The following is a 26478-nucleotide window of genomic DNA, read 5'->3' as shown; positions in this document are numbered from 1 at the left end:
ACTTTCTCTATGTCACCAGAGAGTCTCCTTGTCACCTGGCCTCCCTCCCTTGTCATCCTGTTACCTCTGTTCTGTTTCTGATCAATAAAAGCTAAGAGAAAAGGAGATTCAGGAGGTCTCTCTTTGCCTCCCTTGGCAGGTCTTCCTCTCTCATCCTCTTGACATAAGTTAGTGTCTTGAGTAGGTCTTTTCCACATGACACCAGTAGTTCTCAGCAAGCTAGAGTATTATAGCTATTTCACTTGGGTCAAGAAAAGACAGAGAAGCTGCTAGGGAGATATTTTTACATTCTTTTCCTAGCAACTCTGGCCAAGGAAGTCAGCCTGCACTGCCCAACTTGCCATTAAAACAATGCAAAACAAGGACCTTCAGTGCCCCCCAGTATCCGATCCTATAGGGCAGCCCCCTTTGAGAATGTACAGGTGGATTTCAATTGGACAGCCAAAAGCCAAGGCTACTAGTACTTACTGGTGCTACATGCACTTATTCAGGATGGATAGAAGCCTAGCCTATTGAGACTGAAAAGGCCAGAGAAGTAACAGAGGCATTAATGCAGTGCACCACATGCAAAAACACCAGATATTCACCTTATGAGGTATTATGCAATAGGCTTCTCCCGATATTATGTAGCTTGCCAGGGACTCCCCAGGAGCTAGGAGAGACAGAGCTACACAGAGACTTACAGGTTCTGGGCAAGGTAGCCCCTACCATTTCCAGTTGGGTGTTAGAAAAGGCTCTAATCTGTTTGTTTGCTCCTGTCCATTTTTTTTCCCCAGAACACCAGGCATGGGTCAAGGACTGGAATCCCTCTCCCCTGTGGCCCAAGTGAAAGGGACCCTATACTATAATTCTAACCACTCCTATGGCTGTCAAGGTAGAAGGCAAACCCACCTGGATTCACCACAGCTGGCTGAAGCCTGTGGCCCCTACAGAGATGCACTTGTGGACAGCAGCAGAGACAGACCCCACCAACCCTTTTAAGTTGACACTGAAAAGGATGGCATGCCCTGCTCCAGCCACAGACTGGGAGCTGGCTGGTCAACATATGACTGAATCCTGAGGAACCTCATCATGGGGTTCCTTATAATTTGACTCTGGGGAGGGAGGGAAATCAGGGCAGAGGACTGTGCATCATCAAAGAATTTCAGAGAGTTTTTACCAGTCTGCTATTTTAGTTTCTATTAATGTGAAGGAATCAGAAGGGAACCTGTACATATAATCAGAATCCTAATTGGGAAAGTGAAACTTTGGTATAGGAAAACTTCCGGAGTTTTGAAGAGGGGAATGAAGAAGGAAAAAGCCTGCAGGAATAACTGAGTCAGTCAGGTTAAAGATTGAGAAACCACAGCCTTTCTGTTCCCTTATTGGCTTCCTGGAGCAACTTGCAACACAAACAAGAAAAATAGAATATGTGAATAGTTAAGACAAATGGTTTGAAACTGCCCCTCATGCCTCCTCCACTCATTAAGACATAAGAAGCACATGAGGCTACAGACAAAGAAATCATGTGCCATATGCATGGACAGTGTAAAGGTATATAAGATGTAAGAAAGCTAACTTCACGGAACTTGTGCTTTGATGCCTATTGGTCATGTTGCTTAGCTGGCTAATAAAATCTCTTCCTCCAGCATGTTGTCTGAGCATTTATTGTCTTCTAGGAGTTGCTTCCTTTGTTCTTGCAACAATGCTAGTATTTGTCAGGTTATCTTATCCATCAGAAATACCTAAAAGTTTGAAAATAGTATAAGACAAATTATTCTATAATTATACTTTTAATATAAATATTATTCAAGTAGCTCATGTTTAATCACAATTTAAATTATTCTGAGATTATCTTTTGAGAATCTCATGGCACAACTTTATCTAAATAGATAAGCTTTTTTATAGAATCTATTTGGCCTATGCTAAAGTTTTAAACACCAGTGCATCTGACTTATTATATAAATATAATTGTATTCTTCCACTTTAAGGTAGGTATTTTATACAAAAAATATATGCTTTATAGATAACTGTTTTAGAAATTAGATATATTGAATAGATAATTTTAGAAATTGTTAAATGTAATTCATGTATTTTTACTTTTTTACAACACAAAACAAAGGAACCTAAGAATCCATGCTAATGAATTGGAATCTACATTATTGTGTTAAGTGTCCACTAATGGATAATGCTTGAAAGGAAATATATAAGCTAATGCATAGCAAGGAAAAGGAATTTCCCCACAATAAACTTGAACTGATTCTTGGAGCCTAGCAATGCTAAGCCTGTGATATAATTATATAGCTATTAGGACCTCCCACCAGTTTTATAACAGGGTTATGTAGGGACTATTGCTATTACAAAGAAATTGACTCCATTTGCCTTGGCCTCAAATTTAGAGTTTTATTTGCTAAATTACAACACTCATTCCAAGTATAGTAACATTTGTACTTAAGTCAATGAATGGCTTATAAATGAGAATTATTTCCAAGTTTAACTATAAACTATTAATCAAGAATTAAGCCTGAGTGACATCATCAGTGTGGCAGAATAGTTGTTTTCTACCATCTTATCATGAAAAACATCAATTTTGACAATTAAACATAGACAAGAGTACCTTTGAAGATGTCTGGAAGCCCTGCAGAGAAATTCTAGCACACTGATGGAGAAAAAATAAATCCTCAAGACTGGATGAATTAAAAAGAGTAAGATTAGCCCTGGCCATATGGTTCAACAGTAGAGCATCAGCCCTGAACATGGAAGTCCCAAGTTTGATTCCCAGTCAGGGCATACAGGACAACCATCTGCTTCTACCCTTTCATCTGCGTCTCTCTCTTTCTCTTCCTTCTGTAGCCATGGCTCAAATGGTTCAAGCAAGTTGGCCCTGGGCACTGAGATGCCTCTTTTGCCTCTTCTCAGGAATTAAAATAGCTTAGGTTGCTGAGTAATGGAGCAATAGAACCAGATGGACAGAACATCTCACCATAGGGGGCTAGCCTGTCTGTCTGCCTACCTGCCTCTCACTTAACAACAACAACAACAAAAGTAATATCAACCATTTTACTTTGTTTACATCACCACTCCTTGAAGGCAGCACAGCTCAGCACCAAGGCCTGCAGTTTGTTCAGCAGGGGTAAGTAAGTGCCTGTGAATGAATACCTGCTTTCACCAGCTCTGGATAATGCTTCCAAAGATGGCCCATTCTTTCTCATCTCATCCAGAATTCTGAAGAGAGCCATGAGACTGAGAAGCAGGTGTTGAGTAGGAAAATAGCACCAAGAGTTCAGAACATAACAATGGGACACAGATTATACTACTTTGCAGACTCTAGTAGAAAGCCTGTCACCAAGCTGCTAAAGATATTTTACATGTTGATCAAGTTTAACATTGATGCTTGCTATTGCATTTTTTATTTTATTTATTGTATTTCTCAGCTACAGAATTTCTCTTTGGTCCTTTATTTCAGTTTGGTATTTCTACTAAACTCATTTTGTTTGTGTTTTATTTTCCTGATTTTATAAAATTGTCTTTCTTTATTCTTCTGTAGCCCCAATTGACCCATGGTACCCCAATGGCTCACTTACCCAAATTCCCTCAATTCTATATCTGGATCCCTGTGCATATCCCTGGGGGTAATAAATGTAAGCTTTTGTAGATAGCTAGTAGACATACAAAGAAAAACAACCCAACTCTGAGGGACTGGAATAAAGCACATAAACTTGAGAATTAGAATTACCCTAGAGAGAGCAAAAAGGAGGCTGTCAGAACCCAACCTGGTTTTGCAGGAAGAAGACAAGGCATACAATCTTACAAATTACTACTCAAGAGAGAACAAAAAATGTAGAGCAAGCATATTCATAGAAAATGTCTGAGACAGCCTCAAAATCTTCAGTAGGGCTGACAGATCTTTCTTTCCTGAAGCCAATCAGTAAAGACTGAGGAGGATAACTGCTTCTTCAAGTAAAAAGACAACAATTTAAGAACATCAAGGAACAATAAAAACAAAAGAAACATGACACTACCACAAATGAAACAATAATTTTTTAGTAACTGACACTTAGAAATGGAGATTATAAATTGTTGATAAGGAATACAAAGTAAGTATTTTAAGCAAATTCTGTGAGCTACCAGAGAATAAAGAAAGACAATTTTATAAAATCAGGAAAATAAAACACAAACAAAATGAGTTTACTAGAAATACCAAACTGAAATAAAGGACCAAAGAGAAATTCTGTAGCTTAGAAATACAATAAATAAAATGAAAAATGCAACAGCAAGCATCAATGTTAAACTTGATCAAGCAGAAGAACAAATTTGTGAATTCAAGACATGTCTTGGGGGAAGACAGGATGGCATTGGAGTAGGTGGATGTACCAACATCCACCTCCCAAAACCAAAGTGGATTACAAACTAATTTTAAGAACTATCATCTGGAAAAACCAACTTTAGACTAAACTAAGAGGACTCTTCAACCAAGGAACACTGAAGAAGCCACACCGAGACTGGTAGGAAAAGCAGAAACGTGGAGAGGGCTGTCCAGCTTCCCGGAGCAAATGACAGCTGGGAGAGACTCGCATGGTGGGAAGTGAGTTTAGCAGAGAGGGGAGGGTCCTGAGCCGCAGGAACAAAGCCCCAGCCTGCAGCCCCAGAGCCTAGAAGAGGTGTATAGACAGTATTTAGCTGGAAACAAGTCAGGATACTGTTTGTGAAAAAAAGACTGGTTTCTCAGACCCAGGATTCTTCTTAAAGGAACTGCACAGAACACCCCTCTCACAACCACTCACCCAGGGCTCCGGGGGACTGGGAGAGAGGAGAGTACCAGAGTAGCAGGAAGAAAGTGTAATCTAGGAGGCACAGTGAAAAACATATTGGGAGACAGCCACCCTAACCCCTGAGATGAGTCACTCCCCAAATCTGAAGTGAATATTTCCCCTGGAAACAGCAATACCAGCAAAGGGAAGAGGACACTAGCCAAATTAGCTCTCCCACAGCACTCAGAGCAGAGTTGCTTAGAAGGAGGGAGCTTTCCAGACTACAGTAGTGAGTGTTAGGGTCTGAGCTGCAGTGCCCCCACCCACACGGCTGAGGGCTCACCAGAGGGCAGGTGGCAGTGGGACACAGAAGCATGGTTCTGTTGGCAAAAGCAGAAGCCGGCTGGCCACCACTGGGCCCAGGTGTGAGCTCAGTCTTGCCTGGCTGGGGAGGACGGGGTGTGTAAAAGCAGTCAAGCCCAGCTGCGGACAATCTGTAACCCAGCCTGCGGGAGAAGGGTGGGGCAGGAACCCTGGAAACGGTGGAGACCAGCCCTTGAGCAAGGGTGCAGGAGCACAGCCTTGCCCCGCCCACTGAACTGAGCCTTGTGGCTTGACTTGGGAGCTGGCTCCTCGGGGGGGGGGTAGAGCCAAAAACCCAGAACAGGTAGAGTCCTGCTACTGAGTGTGGGCACACAGTCTTGCCTGATCTGTGGAGTCAATGCTTGCAGCCATCCCATGAGCAGGCTCCTCCTGCAAGGATGGGGCAAAAGCCTGGAAACAGGTGGAGACCCGCAACTGAGCAAAGCTGCTAGCCACTGCCCTCAGGGCTGAACATAACGCCAACCATGAGGGCAGAGCAAAGGCCAAGACCACCAAAGCTTGTACACCCGAGCACGTGATCACAGCCACTCCCATGAAGGCACTGACAACGCCCATACCCAAATGCCCTAGGCAGCAACAGCAGAGAGGGTGGTGGGCCTGCATACAGACCATACCTAAGGAAAAGAGGCCACACCCAGTGGAATCCAGTGGCAAAACCTTCCTTAACACAGAGAAAATGAGAAGGCAGAGAAATGCAACACAAATGAATCAAGAAAAATCTCCAGAAAAGAACTTAAATGAATCAGATGTAACCAAATTACCAGATGCAGAGTTTAAAATAATGATTGTTAGGATGCTAAAAGATATTAGAACAACAGTAGATGGTCATTATGAACATCTAAATAAAGAGATAGCAAATATAAAAAAAATTGAAATAATAAAAAAGAGTCAGTCAGAAATGACAAATACAATATCAGAAATGAAAAACACAATGGAAGGAATTAAAAGCAGGATGGATGAAGCTAAGAATCAAATTAGCAAGTTAGAAGACATGATAAATAAAGGCACAGAAGCAGAGCAGAAAAAAGAAAAGAGACTCAAAAAGTCTGAGAAAACTCTAAGAGAGCTCTGTGACAACATGAAGAAAAATAACATCCGCATCATAGGAGTTCCTGAAGAAGAAGAGAAAGAAGAAGGGATAGAGACTTTGTTCAATCATATCATAGCTGAAAACTTCCCTCAATTAAGGCAAGAACATCTCACATGTTCAAGAGGCACAGAGAACTCCATTAAAAAGAAACTCAAAGAAATCAACACCAAAGCACATCATAATTAAAATACCAAAGCTAAGTGATAAAGACAAAATATTAAAAGCTGCTAGAGAAAAAAAGACTATCACCTACAAAGGAGCCCCCATAAGGATGACTTCTGACTTTTCAACAGAAACACTTGAGGCCAGAAGGGAATGGCAAGAAATAGTGAAAGTAATGCAGAACAAGAGCCTACAACAATGACTACTTTATCCAGCAAGGCTATCATTTAAAATTGAAGAAGAAATAAAAAGCTTTCCGGACAAAAAAAAAAAAACCTCACGGAATTCACTAGAACCAAACCAAGGCTGCAAGAAATGCTAAGGGGCCTGTTGTAGACAGATCAAAGGAGAAAAAGAATATAGCAAAAGAGGAATACAGTTTTAAAGAATAAACAATTACATATCAATAATAACCTTAAATGTAAATGGTTAAATAATCCAATCAAAAGACATAGGGTAGCTGTGTGGATAAGAAAACAGGGTCCATACATATGCTGTCTACAAGAGACATACCTTAAAACAAAAGGTACACATCAACTGAAGATAAAAGGATGGAAAAAAATATTTCACGCAAATGGAAATGAAAAAAGAAGCTGGGGCAGCAATACTTATATCAGACAAAATGGACTTTAAAACAAAGACTATAGTTAGAGATAAAGAAGGTCACTACATAATGATAAAGGGAACAATCCAACAATAAGATATAATTATTATAAATATCTACACACCTAATATAGGAGCACCTAAATATATAAAGCAGACTTTGATGGCTTTAAAGGGCAAGATCAACAGCAATACTACAATAGTAGGGGATTTCAATACCCCACTAACATCACTAGATAGATTCTCAAGAAACAAAATTAACAAAGAAACAGTAGACTTAAAGGACATACTAGATAAACTCGATTTAATAGATATCTTCAGAACCTTTATACCCTAAGACAGCAGAATATACATTCTTTTCAAGTGCTCATGGTACATTCTCTAGAATACACCACATGTTAATGCACAAAAGCAATCTCAGGAAATTTAAGAAGATTGAAATCATATCGAGCACTTTCTCTGATCACAATGGCATGAAACTAGAAATCAACTAAAACAGAAAAACTGAAAAATACTCAAACACTTGGAAACTAAATAGCATGTTATTAAATAACAAATGGGTAAACAATGAGATCAAAGAAGAAATTAAATAATTTCTATAAACGAATGATAACAAGCATACATCAGCTCAAAATTTATGGAACACAGCAAAAGCAGTCCTAAGAGGAAAGTTCATAGCATTACAGGCATACCTCAAGAAGCTAGAAAAAGCTCAAATAAACAACTAGACTCGACATCTAAAAGAACTAGAAAAAGAACAGCAAGTAAAGCCCAGTGCTAGTAGAAGAAAGGAAATAATAAAGATCAGAGAAGAAATAAATGACACAGAGGCTATGAAACAATACAGAGGATCAATGAAACCAGAAACTGGTTCTTTGAAAAGCTAAAGAAGATTGATGAACCTTTAACCAGGCTCACCAAGAAAAAAAGGGAGAGGACTCAAATAAATAAAATTAGAAACAAGAGTGGAGAAATAACAACTGAAACAACAGAAATACAAAATAGTGTAAGAAAATACTATGAAGAACTGTATGCCAAAAACTAGACAACCTAGATGAAATGGACAAATTTCTTGAAACATAATCTTTCAAAAATTAATCTGGGACCCAATCAGACCCGGTTGCTTCACAATTGGATCACTCCCACAGCCCCATTTCTGACTTCCTGGGTTTCAATCTTTCTTCTTCTTTCCATTACATATTTTCCTGCTAGGACTGTCTTCAGATACCACTTTTATCAGGTCTCTCTCCTGCTTAATATTTGACTCTCTTTTGTCCTCCAGCTTAGACCTGAAGAACCCTTTGACCTCTACTACAGTATAAATCTCTTTCAGTCATAGATACTCATCACTGAAAAGGACCTTAGATAGCCTAATCCTGTATCTGTTTGTTGATCAATATCTCACACAGGCTGTCACTCAGGAAGAGTTTTAATAGCTTTAGTGACAGGCAACTTCTGGAAGCACATACCCTTTTCACACAATTTAGTTGCCAGAAAACTCTTTCTCGATTATAGGTAAAATCAGAAAAATCAGTCTCAGTAATAATTCTCCATTAGCTTTAATTTTGCCCTGTTTTCATCTGCTAGCCTTTAAATATTGTTCATGGTTACCACATTAAAAAAAAATTAATCTGGAAGAATCAGCAAACTTAAACAGACCAATGACAACAAATGAGATTGAAATAGTTATCAAAAAACTCTCAAAAAAGAAAAGTCCTGGGCCTGATGGTTTCACAAGTGAATTCTACCAAATATTCAAAGAAGAAATAATTCCTATCCTTCTCAAGCTATTTCAAAAAATTCAAGAGTAAGAAAGACTTCTAAGCTCCTTTTATGAGGCAAGCATAATTCTGATTCCAAAATCAGGCAAAGACAACACAAAGAAAGAAAATGATAGGCCAATATCCCTGATGAATTTAGATGCTAGAATTCTCAAGAAAATATTAGCAAACCGAATCCAGCAATATATGAAAAAAATCATACACCATGATTAAGTGGGATTTATTCTTGGGAGGCAAGGCTGGTACAATATTTGCAAATCAATCAATATGATTCATCACATAAACAAAAGAAAGAAGAAAAACCACATAATAATTTTAATAGATGCAGAAAAAGCATTCGATAAAATCCAGCACCCATTCATGATTAAACTCTCAGCAAAGTGGTAATACAGGGCACATACCTCAACATGATAAAGGCCATCTATGACAAACCCACAGCCAATATCATACTCAATGGGCAAAAATTAAAAGCAATCCTCTTAAGATCAGAAACAAGGCCGAGGTGCCCCCTTTCACCACTCTTATTCAACATAGTTCTGGAATTCCTAGCCACAGCAATCAGACAAGAAAAAGAAATAAAAGGTATCCAAATTGGAAAAGAAGAAGTAAAACTATCATTATTTGCAGATGATATGATATTGTATATAGAAAACCCTAAAGTCTCAGTCAAAAAACTACTGGACCTGATAAATGAATTCAGCAAGGTGGCAGGATATAAAATTAATACTCAGAGGCCTTTTTATACACTAACAATAAACTGTCAGAAAGATAAATTAAGAAATCAATCCCCTTTACCATTGCAACCAAAAAAATAAAGTACCTAGGAATAAATTTAACCAGGGAGATTAAAGACTTATACTTGGAAAATTATAAAACATTGATAAAAGAAATCATGGAGGATACAAACAAGTGGAAGCATATACTGTGCTCATGGTTAGGAAGAATAAACATCATTAAAATGTTTATATTACCCAAAACAATTTCTAAATTCAATGCAATACCGATTAAAATACCAATGACTTACTTCAAAGATATGGAACACATATTCCAAAACTTTATATGTAAAGAAAAGAGAACACGAATAGCCTCAGCAATCTTAAAAGGGAGAATAAAGTGGAAGGTGTCACACTTCCAGATATCAAGTTATACTACAAGGCCATTGTACTCAAAACAGCCTGGTACTGGTGTAAGAACAGGCATATAGATCAATGGAACAGAACAGAGAACCCAGAAATAAACCCAAACTTTCATGGACAACTGATATTTGACAAAGGAGGTAAGAGCATACATTGGAGTAAAGACAGCCTCTTCAACAAATGGTGTTGGGAAAATTGGACAGCTACCTGCAAAAAAAATAAAACTAGACCACCTACTTACACCATTCACAAAAATAAACTCAGAATGTATAAAAGACTTAAATGTAAGCTGTAAAACCATAAGCATCTTAGAAAAAAACATAGGCAGTAAGCACTCTGACATCTCTCGCAGCAATATATTTGCCGATTCGTCTCGACAGGCAAGTGAAATAAAAGACAGGATAAACAAAAGGGACTTTATCAAACTAAAAAACTTCTGCACAGCTAAAGACAATAAGAACAGAAGAAAAAGACAAACTACACAATGGGAGAGTATATTTGACAATGCATCTTATAAGGGGTTAATAACCAAAATTTATAAAGAACTTGTAAAACTTAATGCCAGGAAGACAAACAATCCAATCCAAAAATGGGCAAAAGAAATGAATAGACACTTCTCCAAAGAGGACATACAGATGGTCAAAGGGCATATGAAAAAATACTCAACATCACTAATGATTAGAGAAGTGCAAATTAAAACCACAATGAGATATCACCTCACACCAGTCAGAATGGCGCTTATCAACAAAACAGCACAGAATAAGTGCTGGTGAGGATGTGGAGAAAAGGGAACCCTCCTGCACTGCTGGTTGGAATGCAGACTGGTGCAGCCACTGTGAAAAACAGTATGGAGGCCCTGGCCAGTTGGCTCAGCGGTAGAGCGTCAGCCTGGCATGCGGGGGACTCAGGTTCAATTTCCAGCCAGGGCACATAGGAGAAGCGCCCATTTGCTCCTCCACCCCTCTCCTCCTTCCTCTCTGTCTCTCTCTTCCCCTCCCACAGCCAAGGCTCCATTGGAGCAAAGATGGCCCGGGCTCTGGGGATGGCTCCTTGGCCTCTGCCCCAGACGCTAGAGTGGCTCTGGTCACGGCAGAGTGATGCCCCGGAAGGGCAGAGCATCACCCCCTGGTGGCGGATCGTCGCCTCCTGGTGGGCGTGCCAGGTGGATCCCGGTCGGGTGCATGCGGGAGTCTGTCTGACTGTCTCTCCCTTTTTCCAGCTTCATAAAAATACAAACAACAACAACAACAAAAAAAACAGTATGGAGATTCCTCAAGAAATTAAAAATTGAACTGCCTTTTGACCCATCTATACCACTGTTAGGAATATACCCCAAGAACACCATAGCACTGTTTGAAAAGAAGAAATGCACCCCCATGTTTATGGCAGCATTGTTCACAATAGCGAAGATCTGGAAACAGTCCAAGTGTCCGTCAGTAGAGGAGTAGATTAGAAAGCTTTGGTACATATATACTATGGAATACTACTCAGCCATAAGATATCATGACATCGGATCATTTACAGCAACATGGATGGACCTTGATAACATTATACTGAGCAAAATAAGTAAATCAGAAAAAACTAACAACTATATGATTCCATACATAGGTGGGACATAAAAATGAGACTCAGAGACATGCACAAGAGTGTGGGGGTTACAGGGTGGGGGGAGGAAAGGGAGGTGTTTAGGGGAGGGGAGGGGCACAAAATAATCCGTTAGTAGGTGACAGAAGACAATTGGACTTTGGGCAATATAAATGCAGCATAATCAAATGTCAAAATAACCTAGAGATGTTTTCTCTGAATATATGTACCCTGATTTACCAATGTCACCCCATTAAAATTAATAAAAAAAAAAAGAAATTTGTCTCAAGGCTAATTCAGGCAGTTAGAAGAATAGTATAAAGATGCTAATTCTGCTTCTCAGGCCACATCCTGCAAAAGGGGCCCCAAGAAAATTGGTGATTTGGCTCCTCTGATATTGCCAATTGAATTTAAAAAAAAAAAATAGGTCAGGAATGCCCTGAAATGGAACTAATAATACATGGGCATAAATTTAAAGGACTTTTAGATACTAGAGCTGATGTATCTGTTATTGCTAAGCTACATTGGCCTCTTTCCTGGCCCACTCATGCAGCAGCCACAGAATTACGAGGTATAGGGCAGAGTAAATCCCCTGAACAAAGTTCTAGTTTTTTACATTGGGAAGATTAAGAAGGTCATTCTGGATTTTTTTTAAGCCTTATATCCTCCCTGGATGGCCATTTAATGTGTGGGGTGCAGATGTTTTGAAAAATACAGGAGTGTTGCTTGTCAGTCCTAAAGGTCTAGTTAGTACTCAGATGCTTGATTGGGGATTTTTGCCCACTAAGGGACTAGGGAAAGAACAGCGAGAAATTTTCACCCCCATAGAACTGGCACCCAATACTAAAAGGTGTGGATTAGGATATCAAAATTTAGCGTAGGGGCCTTGGTAGCTCCTGCTACTTCAGTAATGCATTGTGCAGACCCAATTACTTGGAAATCAGATAATCCTGTATGGGTAGACCAATAGCCTCTTCCTCAGGATAAATTTAGGGCAGCTGCTCAATTGGTACAAGAGCAGCTACAGCTTGGGCACATTGAACGATCTAATAGCCCATGGAATACACTTCCATATTTTGATCTTGTCACCTCCTGGATTATCAAGGGGCATAGGTGACCCTTACAGTTTATAGGTTTTGAGCCTCAAAATTATTGTTGTTCCTTTTTTCAAAGGATCAACAACAATGGCTCTGGGAAACTTCCACTAAATGGCAAATCGCTTTTGCAAATCAATGATGGACAACTTTATACTGAAACAGTCAACTTAAAATCAGCTCAAAGGCTAGAATTATATGCCATTATCATGGCTTTTCAGCATTTGCCATATTCCTCCTTTAATCTATATACAGACACCAAATATTTACTTATGGTTGTTTCCACTATAAAGATTGCTGTCTTAGGGATAACTGCTGATAAACTAGTTCAGTAGTTCCTCCTTCTTTGAAGACTTGTATGTCAACATAGAGCTCCATATTTTATAGGATATACTTGAGCTCACTCCATGCTCCCTGGAGCTTTAGCACAAGGGAATGACCTTGTTGATCAAGCTACCCAAAAGAAAATTATTTGGAGCAACCATGACAGATCGAGCAATTCAGTCTCATACTATTCATCACCAGAATGCTGCAGCCCTGTGTAAACAGTTTCAACTTTCTTGAGAAGCAGCACAGCAGATTGGTAAATCCTGTCCAAGGGGTCCTATACTATAACCTATCCCTTCATTTGGAGTTAACCCTCAAGGACTCCTACCAGGAGAGTTTTGGCAAATGGATGTTACTCATATACCTTCATTTGGCAAAGAGTCCTATGTCCACGTTACAGTGGATACCTATTCTGTATTTATAGTAACCTCTGTCAGAACAGGAGAGGCTGCTATGCATGTTATAGCTCATTGTCTGTATGCATTTTTCTGTTATTGGATTTCCTAAACTGGTTAAACTGACAATGCTCCTGCATATGTAGCACAAGCATTTACTATATTTTGTCAAACCTTTCGAATTATGGGTATTTCTTACAATTGTTAAAGTCAAGGTATTATTAAAGTATACCCTGCAAATATTTTAAGGTCAATTTAAAAAAATATAAAAGGGGGAGTCATATCCTGGAACTCCTATGGGCCTACCATATCATGCTTTTTACTTAAAAATTTTTAAATTTCTTTTGAATGCTGATGAACAGGAGACGCCAAATCTTTTTCTCCTGCAAACTTCTATCTTCTTTTATTTGATCCAGCTAATAACACTGTTTTGTCTTTTTCCAAATAGCTCCAGATTTATGGAAAAGGTTTATATAGGCAGATGGGGATCCTCAAACCCCTCAGTGAGATCTTCTGAGTATGGCTTTTAAGGTACCAAGAGGCAGAAAAAGCCCAATAGAGATCAGGGGAACTAACAGCTTTTAGGATACATCCTTAAAGGCTCCAATGCCCCAAAGGGGTCTCATAGGATTCCATCTGGGTCCTGCTTCAATAGTGAATAGGAAGGTCATTGAGCTAAAGCCTGCCAGGCTTACATGCCTTTGCTGTGAGAGAAACGGGACACTGAAAGGTAGGCTTCCCCCTCGCTCCTCTAAGGGAGGGTTCAGTTTCTTCCAGCCCTGCTCCAGCCACCTATGACCTAACCTTACCCAGTATGCTGGGGTTTGCCACAGAAGGCTGAAGGTGCCCAGGGCCATCAGCCCCACCTACAACACTGTGGACGAGCCTAGGGTATTTATTCCAAGAAGCAGGTAAACTGATCTCACTTGCACAAGGGCTACTTAACTATGCCTTGCCTGAATAGTCAGAATTTTTATTCTTCCCTAGAAGATCTCTGTTGTGGGTGTTGATAGTCCTATTTTCTGCTGCTTTGTTTAATATATAGTGTTTCCTTTATTCCTCCTACCTCAATGCCCCACTCATATTTCAGGCTGCGACTTACTCCTAATTTAGAGCTCTCTTTCCCCCTTTTGCCAACTTCTATTATGAATTTACCTTTGCCACCCAGCTTAGTGTATCCCAAGGTTCTCTTTACCATGCCATAGTCGCAGAGCTCCAGGAAAAAGCAACCTGATTTCAACTCTCCAGGCAGAAGAGAACAGAATCTCCATCTCCACACATACTGCAGATGGCTTTTTCAGTCTACTTGTATCATTACCAGCTAGAAGCAGTAGTCATTGGGACTTGGACGTGAGCTGCAAAGTATAGAATTGTGACAATTCCAGTGCCATGTGGACTTTTCTTGGACTCCTGCTCCCTGTGACAGCTCCTAATGGACTGAACTGGGGTTGGGTTGCATTTGCAGGGATATGAAATGGTGTTGGTGCCAACTTGGACTTGGTGAACATGTTAAGGATACTACTCTTTTATGGATTCTTGCTGTATTGGCCAAGAGTTTTCTTAAAGGCCTTAATCACTGTAAAAAAATAGAAGACTGGATAAAGAAGATGTGGCATATATACACTATGGTATACTACTCAGCCATAAGAAATGATTACATCGGATCATTTACAACAAAATGGTGGGGTCTTGATAACATTATAAGGAGTGAAATAAGTAAATCAGAAAAAAACCAAGAACTGCATGATTCCATATATTGGTGGGACATAAAAATGAGACCAAGAGACATGGACAAGAGTATGGTGTTAAGGGAGGGGGAGGGAGAGGGGGAGGGGGAGGGGGAAGGGCACAAAGAAAACTAGATAAAAGGTGATGGAGGACAATCTGACTTTGGGTGATGGGTATGCAACACAATTGAATGACAAGATAACCTAGACATGTTTTCTTTGAATATATGTACCCTGATTTACTGATGTCACCCCATTAAAATAAATAAAAATTTATTTATAAAAAAATACATGTCTTTTAAAACTATCCAATCAGAGGAGAAAAAGAAAGAATGAAAAATGTGAAGAAAGTCTATGTGAATTACAGAACATTATCAAAATGAGTAATTTATGCATTATTGGAGCCCTCAGAGAGGAGAAGGAAACAGGAGTGGAATCTTATTTAAGGAAATAATATCTTAGAATTTCCCAAGTCTGGATAGAAACGTAAACACCCACGTTCATGAAATTCATAGAGACCACTAACAGATTTAGCTCGAAGAGGTCTTCTGCAAGATACATTATAATAAAACTGTCTAAAAAAATAGAATTTTATTTGAAAATATCATTTCCCATTTAGTTAGATAAGGGCCTAATATCCAAAATTTACAAAGAACTCATAAAACTCAACAACAAACAAACAAACAATCCAATAAAAAAATGGAAAGAAGACATAAACAGACACTTCTCCCAGGAAGAGATACAAATGGCCAACAGATATATGAAAAGATGCTCAGCTTCATTAGTTATTAGAGAAATGCAAATCAAAACTACAATGAGATACCACCTCACCCCTGTTAGATTAGCTATTATCAACAAGACGGGTAATAGCAAATGTTGGAGAGGCTGCGGAGAAAAGGGAACTCTCATCCACTGTTGGTGGGACTGTAAAGTAGTACAACCATTATGGAGGAAAATATAGTGGTTCCTCAAAAAACTGCAAATAGAACTACCTTATGACCCAGCAATCCCTCTACTGGGTATATACCCCAAAACCTCAGAAACATTGATACGTAAAGACACATGTAGCCCCATGTTCATTGCAGCACTGTTCACAGTGGCCAAGACATGGAAACAACCAAAAAGCCCTTCAATAGAAGACTGGATAAAGAAGATGTGGCACATATACACTATGGAATACTACTCAGCCATAAGAAATGATGATATCAGATCATTTACAGCAAAATGGTGGGATCTTGATAACATTATACGGAGTGAAATAAGTAAATCAGAAAAAAACAAGAACTACATGATTCCATACATTGGTGGAACATAAAAACGAGACTAAGAGTAATGGACAAGAGTGTGGTGGTTACCAGGGGTGGGGAGGAGGGAGGACATGGGAGGGAGGGAGGGAGAGAGTTAGGGGGAGGGGGAGGGGCACAGAGAACTAGATAGAGGGTGACGGAGGACAATCTGACTTTGGGCGAGGGGTATGCAACATAATTTAATGACAAAATAACCTAGACATGTTTTCTTTGAATATATGTACCTTGATTTATTAATGTCATCCCATTACTGTTAATAAAAATTTATTTAAAAAAATAGAATTTTAAAAGCATCAAAAAAAATCTCATATATAAGTGAACCTCAGTAAGAAAATTAGTAGATTTTTTAGCAGAAATTTTACAGGACAAGAGAAAGTATGATTAAACATCCAAAATGCTGAAAGGAAAAAAAAAGAAGAAAAAACTGCTAAGAATATTTTATCTGGCAAAGCTGTCCTGCACAAATGAAACTGTATATGACATTGATGAAAGAAATTGAAGAAGATACAAATAAACAAAAAAAAATCTTGTTTTTTTTGATTGAAAGAATTAATACCATTTTAAATAGACATATTACTTAAAATGATCTATAGATTCAATGCAATCCCTATTAAAATTACAATGTCAGTCCCTATTAGAAGTTAAATTGAATTTTTCACAGAAATAGAAAGAGAATTGTAAAATTCATATGGACTACAAATGACCTTGGATAACTAAAGCAATATGGAACAAGGAGAGCAAACAAAGATGGAGGCATCACACTTTCTGATTTCAAAGTATATTACAAAGCTGTAGTAATCAAAACAGCATGGTATTGACATAAAAACAGATACATGGTTTAATGGAACAGAATAGAGAGCTCAGAAATATCCCCATGGTATATGGTCAAGTAATTTTTTTTTTTACAGGAACCAAAATATACAATGTAGAAATGATAATTTTTTCACTAAAAGGTGTAGAGAAAGCAGAATTGTCACATATAAAAAAAACGACATTGAACCCTTATCTTATAACATATAAAAAGCAACTAAAAATAGATTAAAAACTTATACATTAGCTTAAAGCCTTAAAAACTTCTAAAGGAAAACATATGGAAAAATTCTTAATATTTGTCTTGGTAACTTTTTGTTTTTGATTTGACACCAAAGACTAAGGTGACAAAAGCAAAAATAAACCTATGGAATTACATCAAACTAAAAAGCTTCTGTATAGCACAAAAAAAATCATCAACACATTGGACAAGAAAACCTATGTAATGAGATAAAATGTTTGCAAACCATATATCTGATGGGCGTTGATATCCAAAATATATATGCAACTCATATAATACAATATTAAAACAAAATAAAACAAAACAAAAAGAAATCTTTAATATAAGAGTAGTCAAAGAACCTGAATAGGTATTTTCTCAAAGAGCACATATGAATGATCAAAAGACATGTGAAAGGTACTCACCATATCTAAGGATTAGGGACATACAAATCAAAACCACAATGAGATAATATGATTCAATAATTCTACTTATGGGTATATATACAAAAAAATGAAATTATCTTGAAGAAATACCTGTGTTTATTGAAGCACTGCTCACAGTATTTAAAGTATGAAAACAATCTAAGTGTTCATTGACAGAGAAATGGGTAAAAAAAAAATGGGATCTATAGACTAGGTAATATTATTCAGTCTTAATATAGAGGAAAATATGGCCATTTCCAACAACATGGACAAAATAGGGGGACTATGCTAAGTAAAATAAAATCTGACAGCAAAAGACAAATAAGTAAGGTATCATTTATATGTGGAATTATAAAAGTAATCAAACATAGAAACAGAGAATAGTATGGTGGTTGCCAGGGGTTGAAGATGGGAGAAATGGAGAAAGATTGGTCAAAGGGAACCAATTTTCAGTTATAAGATGAATGCATTCTGAGGATGTAATGTATAACATGAAGACTACAGTTAATACTGTATCGTATAACATAAATTTGCTGAACATATCTTAAGCATGCTAAAAAAAAAATAACTATGTGAAATGATAAATGTGTTAATTAACTTAATTGTAAAAATCTTTTCATAATGTATATGTATATCATAAACACTTTAAATATATATAAATTTTTAGTCCATTTTATCTCAATAAAATTAAAAAAAAAATAAATAAAATAATCAAGTAAGTAAAGATATGATTACCTTTTAATGTATAAGTGGAATTTTTAAGTGGGGTATAAATTAGTACATGAGTAAACTTTAAGCCTTCATTTATCTCTCGTACAATGTAGTTGGATTTCTGATTAACTTTAGCAAACTTTGTAAGGAAGTCACTTGAATGTAAAGCTCTGCTGAGATTTATTTTTAATTAGTTGAGGTACATATATCTGCTGCAGGAATAAAAAATATAAGACTAATAGTAGCAAATGATTTCAAATACATTTTGTGGCGTTCTGTTATTTTAATTAAAAAAGAAAACCCAAAAAACAGAAAAAAAACCCTTAGCATTTAAATGTATGTACTGAGTTTTGAGATATCCTAAAATTGAAAAATGTAAATAGGAAATACATTTCCTATTGAGTGAAGAAAATAATGCACTTTCTTCATTTCCTAATGTAGAGTGAAGAAAATAATGCACTTTCTTCATTTCCTAATGTAGAAAGTGGCCATGTAGCACCATCTAAGATTACATGCCCTGTTGCTCATTGACCTCTGCATTCAAATATCAGTTTTCCTACTTACTAGTAGTGTTATGTTGAATAAGTCATACAACCTCTCTATGCCTCAGTTTTCTTCTTTGGAAAATGGGGTAATAATGGTAACTATTTCACTTTGTAAAGTTGTTAAAAACTAAGATGAGTATTTGTAAAGCACTTAAGACAGTATCTGAAACTTAGAAAGCATTATATATTTTTAAATAAAATAAATATAACACAACTTGTATTTAAGTAACAATGAAAATGATAATAATATTTCCATATCAATACATAGAGATCTAATTGATTTTTTTAATGATTGCTTAGTATTTTGAAGAGTTTATTTCATATAACATATTTAACCATGAAATTTCTGGTGGATTTTCAGGTTATTTATAGTTATTTAATAATAATTACTAATGTTGCTACTGTAAGAATCTGTGCAGATACCTTGGTATATAGCAATAATATTTCTGAAATTAGATTACAGCAGAATGTTTATTTTTAATTTTAAAGGACATTGCCAAATTGTTTTATCAATAAATTGAAAAATTACACTCTTCCAGAAAGTGAATAAGACTTACCATTTTTCCATCTGTTTCTTAATACTGAAAAAAACATATATTTTCTCCACTACTGATGGTACTATGGTGACTTGCTGCCATTGTAAACACATTTAGTACACCAAAAGAGACACAGGAACTTAGGGAAGTCTTTTTTTTCTTTTAGTTTTAGTTTTTAATTTAAAGAAGTCTGTTTTAATCATGACACTATAAACCTATAGTATGGTGTAGGTGTTTTCTTGTATGATACATATTTCTCTTAAGGGTGAAGTATTGCATTGAACAGAACATAGGATTGCTTTGTATTTACATGGAGTATAGAGCAGATGAGCATGAGAATGAAAACTTTTTTCTTTCACGAACACTGTAATTTCATTATTTAACTATTTTCAAACACTGTAATACTTCTGAAGAAGAGTCCCATGAAAATTTTTGCCATGAGGGAAAACAACTTTTGTAAGAATTATTAAAAATGTTGTCATATTTTATCTAGGCAACAAATACATGTCAAGTCTCTGTGTCTTATCTATTATTTTTATATGGAGGATATTTCTATATTAATTATGCCTGAGGAAACAGTCATAGAAAAATGTGCTTGCAATACCTTAAAAAACATAGAGTATTAGTCATCAATGTGATTCAGCAAAAACCTAACAAATAGAACCATTTCCCTAATAACAGCATGATAATTTCCTCAGTTGAGAAAAAGTAGTAGATTTAATTTTCTAGGAGCATTTCTAGGAGCAAATTTATCCAATCTACTTCCAGAATCTATAGAAATTTGTTATAAAGCATCCTGAATTTCAAGAGAAAAAAATATGCCCTTTGACTTCCTAAAATTCACAAATGATTTTGTAGGCTTTATTAACTTTAAGATACAAGTTCAAAGGGGGTATTGAAAAATGTCAAGATATAGTCCTTTTTTTCTATTAAGAGAGTCCATAACAGAGAAAACTTTACTGCACTTTTACATTAGGAGAAATATTAGGTGAAATCAGAAAATTAAATTCAAAACTTCTTACATTGAGTAAAGATGTGATTTTCACACTGAGTAGTACATAAACATAAAACTGTTAAAATAACAATATAGTTTCTTAGTGAATATTATAAGTTGTAAAATAACCCTTATATAAGGGTTAAATCATTTATAATATAGACTCATCATTGACAGAATTTAATTTTCTTGATGACTTTGAAGAAATTGAAGTGTCTTACTTCATTTTTATTTGACAAATGTAAAAGATGAGGAGAGTATCTAAAATACTGACCACAAACATTGGGTACATTAGAAAGATCAAGACTGTAATGTAAAATAAGCTTTAGTTTGAATCTCCTGTTTTCTCTTATATGTTAGTTTTATGCATTAAAACAAATCTGAAATACTGTTTCTCTTTTTATATGTTCATAATAGCATTATTTACAATAGCTGAGAAATAGAACAACTTACAACTTAAGTATTATATTGATGGGTGAGTGGACAAAGAAGCTGAGATAAAGAGTTAAAGTTTGTAGTTTTCAGAATTGTAGTTATAAAAGCTGAGGTAAAGGGTAATTGGTGGGGGAGAAGAAACACTGTTAAAAGTTACAAACTTCCATTTTTACAAGGTAAAGAAATGTTAGGGAGGTAATGTGTAGCATAATATCTGTAGTTAATGCTGCTGTATGATATATATAAAAGTTGTTAAGAAAGTAAATCCTAAGAGCACCCATCACAGGAAAAAAATCCTTTTTTTTCTCTTTTTATTCTTTTTATTATATCTATATGAAAGGATGGATGCTAACTTTTTGCAGTAATTATTCCACAGTATATGTAAGTCAAACCATTAAACTGTACTCCTTAAATTTATCCAGTGATGTATGTCAATTATATTTTAGTAAAACTTGAAAACTATATTTATTCTTTAAATGAAATGGCATCAAACATTTTAAGACTTCAGTTTTATTTATATGTATTTTTAAAACTTGTATTTAGTAATAATCTTAAGAATGTTTAAAAAGATAATTATGTGAAGATTAAATGGGAATGACAGAATAATGCAGACATATAAAACTGACAAAAAATTAAAAAGAAAAATATTTATTGGCTAGAAAAGAGAGTTTTCTCTCTCCTAAAAACAAGTCTAATGTTCCCCAAACATAGAGAGTGAGCAAACACCTTCTGGAGTAGCTGAAAAAAGGACTACTATAAGATGGTCTAGTGATCACAGGTAGAGAAAGAGACACTTTTTTTGGAATCAGAAAGCAGATTTCAGTGGGAAGGATGCCTCCTTCAAAGATGAAAGTGAGTGAGTAGAGAGGTGGAGAGGAGAGGGGAGGAAGGAGTAAAGGAAGGGAAGAGAAGGAGGACAGGGAGGGGAAGGGAAGGGAAGAGGAGGGACCTAACTTATCTATCCCAAATTGCCTGTACTAAGGATATTGCTATTAGCTCAATCTGTAATGAATCTATTTCTCAGCCTGGCTATTATAAACTGAGTCAGAATAAGCATAATATTCCAACTGTAACTTCTAACATCTTTATCATTGGATTAACATCTGGAATTCCAGCAGCTTTAATAAAACAGTAATTTATACATTTCAATGAGGTGCAGCAAAAAATAAATAAATAAAAGGGCTTTCTCCCTGATAGCACTGATTTTCTCACACTGTCCCTGTATTTCCAAATGCAAGAGGGTGCTATTACTTTAATGAGAGAAAAAGCTCTAAATTTAAGACTTTATTTGTGATTAAGCTGCTTCTCACATGTGAAATTCTAGAGTATAATTTAGGGTGAGTAGAAACCTGCGAAATTTTTCATTTATTTATTCACTCATTTATTCTAGCACTAATTCACTCAGCAAATATTTATTAAGGGGCAGTTGCATCCCAAATACTAGTCTAGTGTTTGGAGATACAGTGTTAAATAAAGCACATAGATTACTTGTTCTTTTGTAGCTTAAGGTCTAATAGTAAAAAACAGTGAGTAAAAAATAAATATTGGATAGTGGTAAGTGCCATTAATAAAAACCAGTATGCAAAGTAGTCTGTGACAGAGTTGATTTTACATTGGATTGTTCAGAAAGGTCTTATCAAGAAGCTTTGCTGCAAATTAAAAAAATAGTACACTTGTCGATTATCAATTATCCTTAAAAACTATTGCAATTTTAACATCAATATTCTATTAATTTTATTAAGTTATACTGCAAATGTTAATTATTCTCTCAAGTATTTCTGAGTATTCTAGTTAATAAGTAAGGCATTGGAATACATAACACATTTGGGAAAAAATATTCTTGGTAATTACAACATTAAAATGAATGATAATGTTTTACTGTTTCATTATTGACAATACTGTTAATAACTACAACTAAGTTGAAAAGTGAAAGAATAAAACAAGCAATTGATTAAAACTATAGCATTTTGAAGGCACCTGCTAGAACTAGGTGTGAGGAATTGGGTGGGGATCTGTTAAAATGGGAAGAAACTTTGGTAAAGATCCTGAAAATAAGCTTGTCTCAATTGTTAATACCCTTGACTGCTAATGGATTTACTGACCCCATGTTTTTGGTTATAACCTTCTTCTTTTTTTAATACTCTTTAACAAACTAGAAGTTCAATTCTAATTGAGCATATGCCAATTCTAAATTTCTACAACCTACCATAGAAGGTTGAAAACAGATATGATTCATAGCTCCTCAATGTCAGCGAGTTAGTCACAGCCATTCCTGTCTTAGAAATATCTGCTATATGGCCCCAAGCTATTATATCATGGCAAATACATCATCTTAAAACTTGTTTGTTTTTTTTTTGGATTCCAAGATGGTGAGGGAGTAGGCAGACATTACAACTTCTACCTTCCAAGGCCAAATTGAATTACAACTTAAGAACAATCATCTTGAAAAACCAACTTTGGACTAAACAAAGAGGAGTCTATAAACAAGGATCACTGAAGAAGCCACACCAAGACTGGTAGGAAGGGTGCAGATGCAGAGAGGGCTGTCCTGCTTCCAGGAGCAAGAGGTGGCCAAGGGCCTGGAGGAAATCTCACAGCAGGGAAGGTTACCCTGAAAAGTGTGAGTTCTCAGCCCCAAGCCCAGAGCCCCAGCCTAGAGCTCCAGAGCCTAGAAGAGGCACCCAGAGAGCATTTGCCAGTGAAAAGAGCAGTGTTTCTGTCTGCAAGAAAGAGACTGAGCTTGCAGAGATGCAGGCTCTGTCTTAAAGGGTCCACACAGAAAATCTTGTTCACAGCCACTTACCCGGGACTCTGATGAAGGGAGAGCTGAGTAGACTTAAGTTGAGTGAGGAAAGTGTAAAGTTGTAGGCCCAGGGAAAGACACTGTGGAGGATGGCCACTGGAACCCCTATGCTGAATCATTCTCCAATACTGCAGTCACCATCTTTCTTGAGCAGAGCATCCCTTCTGAGCAGCATCAGTCTGGGGAAACACAACTGCTCCAACGTAGGGAGTCAGTCTCTCCTACCCCAGTCATGGCAACAGGTTGGTTCTGAGAGGCCAGGAAGTAGGGCTCAATTTTCTGATGTTGAGATCAGTTTTCCTCCACATGCTCCTGACTCTAGGACTGGTGCTCCCACCTCATGGGAAACTCAGTAGAAACTGTCCAGAGTGCGGGCACACCACACCTCTGGGTCTCAGAGCCTACACCCACCAGACTTTAGGGGCCACGCCTACTGAGGTCCATGAGAAATGTCTGGAGAGATTGACACCTGGGGCCGAAGGGGCGGAATAACACCCACCACACTTCCTAATCTCTGAATTGCTGCAAGTGTTAGACTCTAGCAAAGGTTTTTACAGCTGCTGAGCCCAACAAGCAGACAGCAGACAGAGGTTGCAGGAGGAAGCGCTTGGGGAAACTAGGCCTTTTAAGTAGAACTTCTCCCATACCTAGTGTGTTAAAAGCCAGCCTTAGTGTGCAGCTTGGCATCATCTACACCTGGGCCCAGCAAAGGCACCCACAAACTCTAGATTGCTTGTAGCTCCAAGAAGGTTGCTGAGGGCTAGTCATGGGCAGTGTCTCCCACTGGTCTGTGCAGGGTTTCTTCCATGGAGGTCCAAGACTGGTACATTCAGGAGCCAGCTGCAGAAAGCATGGATTTAGGACCTAACAATCCTTGCTAGAGTGGCATCCTAAGAAAAGGCTCCTCACACCTGGCCCAGCTAACGTAAGTTCCACTCTGTTATCAGCACCAGCACAGCAGCTCATGTGCATTGGATAGGGTGGAGCCTCAGAGTCAGCTGTCCTAGGCACTGGATATTCTGCCCTGTGAGGCTAAATTTCACAGGGGGAATGAAGAGAGGCTTGGAGCATGGACATTTAACATGTGGGTCTCTGTGAGTCTATTGTTGGATCTGGTCAAGGAGCTTAGCCAACTTTGGAGGGGCACAGTCAGCCCCAGGAGAGGACTCTCTCAGTCTTCCTCCCTGAGACCAGGTTCTCACCAGCTGAAAGAACTGCTGCAGAGGAAACTGTCAGTCACACTCAATAGGAAACTGCTGCTCACTTTGTTGGGGAGAAATAAAATTTGAGCATCCAATAGTGGCTGAGGTATTAAGCTCTGGAGTAGGGGCCACATTCCCTGACCAAGAGATCCTTGACATAGTGGGTCCCACAAACATTGTATTCACAGCCTTAGCTGCCCTAACCCACCAAGCATGTAACTTGTAGAGGGGTTGGTTGGGTGAGGTCAGTCTGAGCCCACACTACAGTCTTTCTACAGAAGATTCTGTGGGAAGATCTGGAAGCTGCAAGAGGAGGGAAGATCTGGCAACTGAAAATTGGAGACAAATCTTAAAGAGCTTGGGGCTTTTATAGAGCTGCTCTTCTCTCTAAGCAGAAGGAAGCTGATCCTTATACAAAGGTTGGCCCCTCCCACACTACCCAGGCATAGAATGTGCAAATGCAAACAGCAAAATATGCAGTAGCAGACAGGTAGCTCAAAGGAGGTTACAAACAATAGTTGATGCCAACCCAAGGAGACCTAGAGCCAACACAACTGGTAGTGGGTGGCAGCCAGCAAGAACCCTAGACTCAGCTTCCTACACAAGCAGCATGCTCAAAAGTGGAGTCTAGCAGGCACCAGACATTGTGGATAATAAACATGCCCAACAGGACAGACATTGCACCACGTGTAATACCCATGATCAAAGTTGAACTTTAGAGACAGCCAGTCTGAAGGGATAACCATACCAATGAAAGGACCAACTATATATAATACTCACATACAATAAGAGGGAGAAAAATAACCTCAAGTAGTATTTCTAGAACAAGGAAAACAGGTGGTGTGAAGGTCAGAACCACTGAGCCCATCTTCTTCATAAAGACACACAAAAAATTTAAAGTCAGACAGCACTATCTAATGCACAGAAAAAATGAGCAGACAGAAAAATGTAACCTGAAAGAATCAGCAACAGAAATCCCCAGGAAAAGAACTGAATGAGATGGAAGTAACCAAACTAAAAGATGCAGAGTTTAAAATAATGATTTTTAGTATGCTCAATTCTTAGAGTAACAATGGATAGACATAATGAGTATCTAAATAAAGAGATAGCAAGCATAAAAAAGGACATTGAAATTTAAAAAAGAGTCAGAAATGAAGACTACACTAGAAAGAATCAATAGCAGACTGGATGAAGCAGAAGATCAAATCAGCAATCTAGAAGAGAAGATAAACAAAAGCACTGAAGCAGAGCAAAAAGAAAAAGAAAAAAAAAGAAAAGAGATTTAAAATGACTGAGGAAACTTTAAAAGAGCTCTGTGATAACATGAAGAAAAACAACATCAATATCATACGGGTTCCTGAAGGAGAAGGGAACGAACAATGGATGCAAAACCTGTTTGAAGAAATCATAGCTGAAAACTTCCCTAAATTGATGAAGGAAAAAGTCACACAAGTTCAATAAGCACAGAGAGTCCCAT

Source organism: Saccopteryx bilineata, chromosome 4 (genome assembly GCF_036850765.1).
Source record: "Saccopteryx bilineata isolate mSacBil1 chromosome 4, mSacBil1_pri_phased_curated, whole genome shotgun sequence".
Lineage (NCBI taxonomy): Eukaryota > Metazoa > Chordata > Mammalia > Chiroptera > Emballonuridae > Saccopteryx > Saccopteryx bilineata.
The sequence above is the reverse complement of the archived record's forward strand: the minus strand, read 5'-3'. Positions refer to the sequence as shown.